Raw genomic sequence first — 10,849 nt, 5'->3', positions numbered from 1 at the left:
TTGCAATGGGACAAACCCCATTGGGCATTGGCAATACAATTTTATTTAATGATGTTTTTTTGTTTAATTGTGTACTTTTATTTAATGGTGCGGTTTCATATTTAATAGGGTGAATGTTTAACGATGTAGTTTCTTATTTGTTGATGCTGTTTAGTGATTTTTTAAGAAAGTTTTTTGGTGTGGTTATTGCTCTTTTTGATGCGGTTTCATAACCACACTATTAAATAGCGACATTCTTTAATTTGGTGCGGTATTTGTTTGTGTGGTTCAATACTCGCACCAATTAATCTATTTTAACTGCATCAACAAATATGTTTCATACTAGTATACCATGGTTAAAAAGAATTTTTAAAAAATATAAAAAAAAAGTTATTATTGTTAAAATGTTATTACTAAAAAAATAAACTTTAATAATGAGACTCATCTTAATTGTGATAAATAATTATAATTGGTGATCTAATCACTTAATTAAAGATTGACGAGCTTTATAATCGACCAAAAATGATTGTTTTTTTATACATTAAAATTGATTAAGTATTTCAGATTTTACACCATGCAAGTCTAGAAGGGTGTTGTCGTGAGAACCAATGGAAGAAGAAGAGGGGATTTTGACTTGGACCAAAATGAATCTCATATGAAAGATGTAATGTAATGCCTGCCTTTCTCATTAATAAACCATCGTTTTTATATATACAAGAATTCCTAGTTAGGATACAATACAAAGACCATTTTTGTTAATTTTTTTCAAAACATACCATTTATGCATTATTTTATATAGTGATCACCTATGTAACAGTAACCATTCCTGCTAGAGGTGAGCATAAGCAAGTACCCGCCTCTTTTAGTTGGAACTGGAACCAACGGTTCTGAATTTATTAGTATTGGAATTTGAACCGCCTACACCGGTTCCTAGAAAGTTGGAATCGCTACCGGAACAGTAAAGGCCGGTTCCGATTTCGGGTAATCGATTTCTTGAATATATACACTTTTTATTTTATACATGTCATTGAAATAAACTTTTATAAACATTTAGAAACTAGGAGTACAAGATATAAAACTAAAATAACCATAACAACTTGATCTCAAAACACCATGCCAACACAAGTGGAATTTAACAAGTAATATGACAAAATGATAATTTTCAGCAATAACAAAAACCAAAATATCAACAGCAAAACAACAAACAATTTTCAGCAAGTTTCAAAACAGCACAAAAACAGTAAAACAGTAACAGCAAATCAACAACCGCAAAAACAATAGTAAAAAATAGGAAACAACAAACAACAAACAACAACAGCAACACAAAACAACATCAAAAACAACAACAACAACAATCAACAGCAGCAAAAACAACAACATCCGAAGATTAAAAATAGCAACTACTTATTCCCTCCACGTGTATCATCCATATTGCAACTGATTTTCTGCAATGAAATTAAACATAAAAAGCCAAATTAGAATATTAAATATTATATAAGAAACATAAAATAAAATAATAAATAAAAGTGTATCTTCCAGATTACCTTCCTCGTATTTTTCCACATCTTACAATAACTATTCAAGGTCAATACAAACATTTGACGCCCTCAACCAATCTTGAGTACAAATCAAAGCTTCTACTGTCTTTGGAAGCAAATTATTACGAAAGTCATCCATCACACGACCGGATGTACTACAAGTGGAATCACTAGCAACTTAATTTAGAAACCGGAATGGTTAGAATGTCCTTTGTCATTGATGCCAACAACTTGTATGTTGTGCATTTGTCACTCCACCACTTCAAAATGTCAAATGTTTCATTATTCATTTTTTCGGGTGGAGCATCAAGATATTTTTCCAATTCAGATTTTTCCATAGCATTTTCAACATCATTTTCATAGAGCTCATCATATATTTTTCTCATTTTCTTATGCTTAACCATACCAACAAAATTTTGGCCATCATTATCATTCGTATTGAAAGCACCAGAACCATCATTCTTTGTTATTGAATAAACATTAGAATAATGTTTATATAGTTTGTTCAAAACTTCAAACATTTGATCATATAGTTCTTCAACCTTCTTATAGTCTAAAGGATAGATTTTTTTAGAGTAAACTTCACAAACCTCATCTTATACCTTGGATGAAGAGCAACCACAACTAACACCATCACATTTGTTTTTCCAAAGTCTCCATAATACTTGTCAAACTTTTTTCTCATTTGATCACCCATAAGAACAATATTGATATCATCATCTTGTGTCCACTCCAACAAGGAAGCAAGTACACCTAATATCTCATGATAATGCATATTCGTTGTAACATACAAAGTTCCCGACATCCTTTTCGTGGCTTCAAAAAACTGCTTCAAATGAAGAGATAAATTTCTAGCACTTTCCCAATCTTTTTGGGATGGAAATCCATCTTTAAGATCCTTCTCAAATGTGGGGTCTTCATATCTCATTCTTTTAAAAGCTCTCTCAAACTTAAGTTTCGTTTCAAACATAATGTAAGTGGCGTTCCACCGTGTTGGTACATCAAGATATACCGACGCTTTACTCAAAATTTTTGATTTTGAAATACAAGTATCAAACAATTTAGATCTTTTTGTATAGCTCCTAACATATCCAACCGCACCCCTAATCCTAACAATGGTATCTTTAATCAATTCGAGACCATCTTTAACAATCAAGTTTAAGATATGGGCGACGCATCTCATATGGAAAAACTCACCTCCTAAGACAAGTTTATCTATTAGATTATCTTTTATATGAGCAACAACTACATCATTAGCACTTGCGTTATCTACGGTGATGTAATTAGAAATGGTGGTGGCATCACTTTGACTTGTTCTCAAAGTGCTAATTTTCTTTTGTTTTTTTTATCGGGATATATACACTAAAGTCCTAATATTTTCATCGATTTGACAATAAAATCCTAAACTTTATTTTTTTGACAGTAAAGTCCAAATTACCGGCAATTTTTGACACTTTTACCCTTTTTTTCCGGTTAGCCGGTAATTAGGACTTTTTTGTCAAAAAAATAAAGTTTAAGACTTTCTTGTCAAATCGTCAATTAGGACTTTACTGTCAAAATAATAAAGTTCTGGACTTTCTTGTCAAATCGTTGAAAATATTGGGACTTTAGTGTATATATCCTTTTTATTTTGTTAGAAAGTTAATGGTATGATACTCTTTAAGAATAAGAGTTATTGAAACCTTCTCTAGTCAGCTAGATCCTATTGAAATTCTTAACGTTTGCTTCTTGTTAAATCGTTTTTCTAATCTCAACAAACCGACATTGAAAAAATGGAGGTAATCAAGAAAGAAAGAAAGAATCAGGGTTGTATTGGCTTTTTGCAGTCCCAAAAATAGAGAAATAAGAAACCAAAAAAAGCGAAATTGACCTTTTTTCAATATTGGTTTGTTGAGATTAAAAAAACGATTTAACAAGAAGCAAACGTTAAGGATTTAAATAGTATCTAGCTAACTAGAGAATGTTTCAATAACTCTTATGCTTAAACAATATCATACCATTAAATTTCTAACAAAAAAAAGATATATACACTAAAGTCCCAATATTTTCAACGATTTGACAAGAAAGTCCTGAACTTTAATTTTTTGACAGTAAAGTCCTAATTGACGATTTGACAAGAAAGTCTTAAATTTTATTTTTTTGACAAAAAAGTCCTAATTACCGGTAATTTGGACTTTACTGTAAAAAAAATAAAGTTTAGGACTTTCTTGTCAAATCGATGAAAATATTGGGACTTTAGTGTATATATTCTTTTTTATCAATATTATCAGGATTTTGTGAACATACAACATTATGTTTACACAAAGATGATGTACCATTCTTTGTAGTAATTGTCAAGAGTTTGGAACAATGTTTGCATTGCGCATTTACAATCTTGCCCGTATTTGGATCTCTAATGTGTGTGTAGTTTCGCCAAGCATCTGATGTCCTTTTGTCCCCAACTATCGGCATTTTGTTTTTCTCAACAGCCTCACTTTCACCATCCAAGTCTACATCAATTCGACTACTTTCTATTATTGAACATAAAATTTCAGACAACAAAAATAAATCAATAACAACCAAGATATAACAATGAACTTTTGAGACAACGATAATAAATCAATAACAACCAAGATATCTGATTATTTTTTCTGATTACAACGAACTTCTGAGTATACAAAAAAAACAATGAAGTTCTGATTATTGTATCTTCAACAAACCACAAAGCACAAACCAAGTGAAATGATCTCAGTAACAGAGTACATACTAAGGATATAATTTCAAAATTGTGATTACAACCAAGGCAATAGTCAATAGATGTAATTTCAAAGTTCCAAGTTACAATCAACAGAAAAATCAAGGTATCAGATATAGATTGCTTTGACTCTTAATTACAGAGTACATACTATAGAAAATAACATATTAAAAACAGATGAAAAAAACAGATGGGAATAGTCATGGAGGTAACAGTTAACAAATGCAATTTTGAAATTCCAAGTTACAATCAACAAAGAAATTGACATACTAACAGATGGAATAATCGAAATTTCAGGTAATAGTCAACAAAAAAATTGAGATATTAATAGATGGAGGTAACAGTTCAAGAATCTGACCTTGAAGATGAAAACTTGTAGTTGCAGCGATGGCCGGCGATTGGAATCCTATCCATTCTTAGACCTGAAGTCGTCTCTCACAGTCTCACTATTTATCGTCTCTCAGTTCGATTTGTTGGGTTTTTCGAATCATTCTATTCGCTGGAGTAGAGGACGACGGTGGACTCCCTCAATTCGAGTTCGTATCTTGTAACCCTCCCCCAATCTTCCGCTCATGCTGTTCTTCTTGTTCAATCGACGACTAAAGAAATCCAATCATTGGATTTCTTCAGTCGTCGATTGAACAAGGAGAATAGCGTGAGCAGGAGATTAGGGGAGGGTTATGAGATACAAACTCAAATTGAGGGAGTTCACCGTCGTCTTCTACTCCAGCGAATTAAATGAGTCGAGAAAGCCAGCGGATCGAATTGAGAGACGAAAAATAGTGAGACTATGAGAGACAACTAAGGTCTAAGAATGGAGTGGAGAGAAGAAGTGTGTCGACATCTTATAATTGCGAGAAGAGAGTGTGGGTGTTTGTGTTTTTTTTGTAAGAATGAATCACACAAACCCTAAAAGCGACTAAGGTCATGTTCCTTTTCCCTATTTTTATAAACCAAGTCACCGAAATATAAAAACTATATATATATATATATATATATATATATATATATATATATATATATATATATATATATATATATATATATATATATATATATATATATATAGGAAAAAAGGGAGGTACCCGTCGTTACCGGTTTCGGGTAACTGCCAATTCCGGGTACCCGACATCTGAACCGTAACAGGCGGGTATCCAATGGGTATCAGTTTTGTAAAAATGATAATTGGAACCGGAACCGCTTAAGGCGGTTACGAAACTGTAGGAACCAGAACTGGAACTGCTTAAGGCAGTTCCAGTTCCAGAACTGGCAGTTCCGAGCCGGTTTTGGTTCCGAAAGCAAGTACCCACTTTCGCTGCTCATCCCTAATCCATACAATTACTTTATTTAGGACATGGACCTTTCATGTAATTTCTAGAACACGGAATTCTTACTTTCATTTAAAAAAATATTTACTTTCATTTTAAAAACTTGAAATATTTACTTTTATTTATCAGTGTATTTTATTAAAAATTATAAAAAGTATGATGTTGTATTTACATATAATAATGAAAGTACACTGATATTTATTACATTTAGCTAATCACTCGGCTAAATGCATTAAATAGAAATAACTGTTATTTTTAGCTCTAATATAGCATCATATATATTATTATATAACGTACATTTTTAGCTATAATTTAGCTCTAAATTAGACCATTTTTTCAAGTCTATGTATTTTTATTTTTTTTAAATCTAGCATATATATTTTTTTCTAGCATGCTATTTTCCTTTAATTCGATCCCCCACCCCACACTTAAATTATACAATGTCCTTATTGTATAAAAACAATTAAAAGCTTATAAAGTAAAAGAAGAAGAAAATGAACAAACTTGCCTTGCTTATGTAGTCACGATGACTGTCGTGGGTTGCTTATCGGTACTAAACTTGACATTGTATGTTGGAACACTTCATAATTTTAACATCCTTGCTGAAATTGATAGGACTCTTGGCAACAAAATAAGAAGTGGGCATCTAAACTTCACATCTCAAAAATCTAGTTGGGGCGTTGCCATGTCGTGGCAAGTTGTTGGCCATGGCGTGGTATCTGGAATAAACTAAAGAGAAATCACGTATAAATCTTCTTCGCAATGCACAGTGAGAATTGGCGCGAAATGGTCTTCAGAAAATAAGATTGTGATGTAAAATACCGTCGAAACACACAAATAGGATTGACATATTCCGGTCTTCATGTCGGGAAAATCAGTCGCGATGTAATAGTAAATCGCATTGCGGGTTAGCTAGGCTTGTGTCGTGTCTTTGTGAAAACTCTTAATTCCTCATAGCTGAATGAATCGACTAGTCTTGAAGTAGCTAATTTCTCGAATGGTCCCTTGTATCAATTTATTCTCATATATAGCATTGATAGCACAAAAGACTCCTCGATTTTAGCTCCATGTTAAATGTATACCCCACATTTATTTGTGTGTCACGCTTCTTGCCTTATTCTTGTAATACTCCACCCAACGCTTCAATTTTTGTCCATCATCAATTTCATAGCTAAAACTTCTCTTGCAACAAAAATAAGAATCATCAATAGCACTTTTATTCAAAAATAAAACTAAAACTAAAAAAATAAAATAAAAACTAAAAGAAAAAGAAAAGAAAATGCAAACTAATTTAAAAGTCGGGTTGCCTCCCGATAAGCGCTTCTTTTTGCGCGAGTCTTGAGCTGGACTCTCAACTTAATAAACTTCTAATAAAATCGATTGCAATCCATCCGTTGCATATAATATTCTTTTTGGACCAATTCGTAAAATTTGACTATTTGCTTCTAAAATTGTCCAAACGAGCTTGAATCCATATAATCTAAGAACTTTGACTATGGTTGGAACCGGTTAGACACTCATTAGAAATGGATCGAAATTCAAAACTTTCTCCAAAGATAGAATCGTCACCCCATGCTTCGAAAGACAAACCGAAAAAGTAGGGGTCCACGTCGTGGTAATGATCACACCACGGTGTGGATCCTGCAATTCAACTTGTTGTTCTTTATACGAGTCGTTTGCTTGCAATCTTTCCAGCTTGTCTGGATTAAATTCCTCCTCTTCTAGCTCTAGTTTATGTAACTCAGTTTGTTCTGTTTTGTCAGGCAAGATGTGATCTAACCATATTACAAACCTCTTCAAATCTTTTTCTGAGTTACACCCCTCATCTTCTCGCTCTAGTTCCTATACCACTTCCTCAAGGAAAACATCAAGAGCTTCGAGATTTGGAAAATACATAATATATATAAAAAAACTTAAGCTAAAAATAAATTTTAATCAGCAAATAAAAAAAATCTGAACTAAACGCAAACCGATCCCTGACAACGGCGCCAAAAACTTGATGTGTTTTATTTGCACTAGTTTTAAATTTATAAAGTCCTATCAGATCTTAACTAGTCTTAAACACAAATAGTCAGTGTACCTGGTCGTGAAGTAATATAGTTTAAGGTAAGAAAGGGTGTCGAACATAGGGAACACGAATGATTTAGATCAAATAATTCCAATGTTAATTAAATTAATATCAATAAAGTAAAAATGGGATTTTGTGCAAACTAATTTAAACTAGTTAAAACACTCTATTAATCAAATGAAACTAGAACTAAATGGAAACAATAAATAAGTAGTTCCACTAGAAAACGAATCCCCCCAAGTTTTTATGTTTGATTTATTAGAAGTGCAATGAATTAATGAATTGATTACCGAATTGTAATTTGACTAGTTATCTTGATTTCCTAATACTAATAATTAATGAACAACTAATATAATGATCATGCAATTAGTGAACACATAATTAATTAGATATATACGAATTATGAACGATATGATCTAGTGATTTCTTATTAATTATCATGACAATCAATCTAAGCATAACATGGATATCTAATGCTCTCTAATACTATCAAAGTCACCGATTAATATTATCTAACCCTAAGCTTATGATCAAAGTCTCATTCATACAAACCTAATGATCATAGATTCATATGATCCAAGTAGATCAAGATAGAATGATCATCTAATCATAATAATACTCAGTAATAAACAATAAAAATCATAACTTTAACATGAAAGGTAAAGCAGTCAATCGAACATGAGTAAAAACCAAACTCAATTAATCCTACTAACGAAATGAAAACATATCAACGAGGGTTCATCGATATCTAGTGAAAATAAAGGTTTTTACACCATATTCTGTAAACTAAAGCAGAAAAACATCAGCAAAAGATTGTAATACACGATCATCAAACAGATGTGAAGTGAAATCTCGATGTATTAGTGCTTGAATCTTCAAATCCTTACTCCAATTGAATCTCTAGCTTCAAAATCGACACTTAGAGGGTTTGTGGACTTCAAAACTAAGTAAAAGTCCCCTCTATAGCCCCCCCAAGAGCTGCACACCGATTAGAGTTGGAAATACCGTGTTTTTATAGATTTTTCGGTGCCACGGCGTGGCCAACAACTTGCCACATCGTGGTAGATTGAAACTTCGCGACCATGCAAAAACTGGATTTGCCACGCAGTGGAAATGGCTTGCCAAGACGTGGGCACTGGGAACTAGACTTTTTCACAAATAAGAAAGTAGTCCGAAATTTTGTATAATTTTCAGATCATTTTGAATCTTGTCAATCAGATTTACGAGTCATGAGATATGGTCAAAAAACTGACGATGGGTCAAGCTACCAACAACATCATTTTTGTGTCCTTTTCAGCTTTGTACGTTTCCTTTTGTATCCCAGCTCCCATTTTAACTGTAACCGAACATTTTCAATCATATTAAGTTTCGAATATCTAAAAATATAACTTTTTAATCAAATATATTAAGATAATGACCTAAAATATAAAGTTAAATAAGTTCATATTAACATTGCTAATTACATATTTTAATATTTTGCCATTTGTAGCACTTAATACAAAATATATAAAATCTCTTTATAATGATAAATTAAGAACAAAAAGTGGAATTTTTACTCAGTAATTTTTTTTTTCATTTTGGTCAATTGTCATTTTGACCATTTTCGTTCTTTCTTTTTTGTCATTTGGACGGCTTAAAACCAAACAAAAAAGAACGTTATAATTATATGAAACTCTTATAACCGGAAGTATAACTTTTTTTTCTTATAAAAGTGACAATTTTTACCTTTTTAGTCAATTTTGATATTTTGATATTTTTGTTCTTTTTAATCATTTGGACTACTTAAAAAAAATAAAAAAAGAACTATATGATATAAACTCCCAAATAAGGTTTATTAGTCAAAATGACCATTTTGACATTTTTGGTAAATTTGGTCATCTTTACTTGTTTTTCATTCTTTTTAATTTGGCTAACTTAATACGAAGAAAACAATATATTATGTTTTTGTTATTATATATGTTATTTGAATTTGTTAACATGTGTTTATAACCAAATCTTCTATAAGAGTAAAAAAAAATAATAAAAAAAATAAAAAAAATAAACATGGGCTCATATAGGGGTGGACATTTGGACCGGACCGGATTGGATAGACTCTTGGACCGGACTGGATGAGACGTGTCCGGGTCCAGATCCAGGTTTTTCGGTTCTTGGACCCGTTTGGACCGGTAACAATTTAACACAAACATACATATATTGTCATCTAAATATAACATGTTTACCAACTAACATATATATCAAGTTACCAACAAAATTTAACAATCTTAAGTTCTTAACACAAACATACAAAAGTAATTACCATAACACCAAAAATCATAGTTTAAACATTAAAATTAATCAAACTAACAAACGTCATAATCTAATCTTCCACTAGCCTCCTCCCCATATCACTGTCAATTAAATCTAACATGTTTAAAGCTTGTGCAATCTCTACATAAAAACAAAATGAAATGTTGTTAATATTTAATAAAAAGTAATAATTGTATAAAGACAAAATTGCAAAAATGGTCCCTGTGGTATGCATTTTTTGGGGTTTTAGTCCAAACCATGACTTTTTTGGATTGCTGGTCCTTTTGAGCTAGTTTCGTAGCGTTTTTGGTCCCTCAGAAAACTGAAAAGACTAAAATGCCCTTCTGATACATTTTTAATGGTTTTTTCTATTTAATTTAAAGTTTTATTAATAAAAATTATAGGGCCCACCTCTCTCTCTCTCTCCAAAACACACACTTAAAACTATCAAGAACACATATGCACAATCTCAAGAACACCTCCACCTCCATCTCTACCGTCCATCACTGTTCACCGCCACCACCATCCGTTGCCAACCACCTCCATCTCCTCCACCCTAATCCCACATATCTCCTTGCTTAACTCGGTGAACAATCGATTTTCCAGGTTTGTTTCTAAAACTGAAATCGATTTTTAAATCTATCAAATTCCTTCTGAATAATGGGTTTTCAAACGCTTATTTGGTTGTTGTTCTTCAAGGAAGGGCTGCATAATTTGTCCATCTCCATCTCTCAAGAAAATAGCAATTGAAACTGAAAACATCAACACAATTATCTCCAAACTCCGACCAATCCCATCTCAATCCTCACATTTGTGCTTCACTGCCTCCCAAATCTGGCCCAGAATCCTCGCCGCCGGCACTTCAATGGTCGTCGCCTATTTGATGTTTAACAATCGGCAGTCTAAGGTTCTTTTT

The sequence above is a fragment of the Lactuca virosa genome, chromosome 4 (assembly GCF_052849685.1).
Source record: "Lactuca virosa cultivar CGN04683 chromosome 4, Lactuca_virosa_CGN04683_v6, whole genome shotgun sequence".
NCBI lineage: Eukaryota > Viridiplantae > Streptophyta > Magnoliopsida > Asterales > Asteraceae > Lactuca > Lactuca virosa.
The sequence above is the reverse complement of the archived record's forward strand: the minus strand, read 5'-3'. Positions refer to the sequence as shown.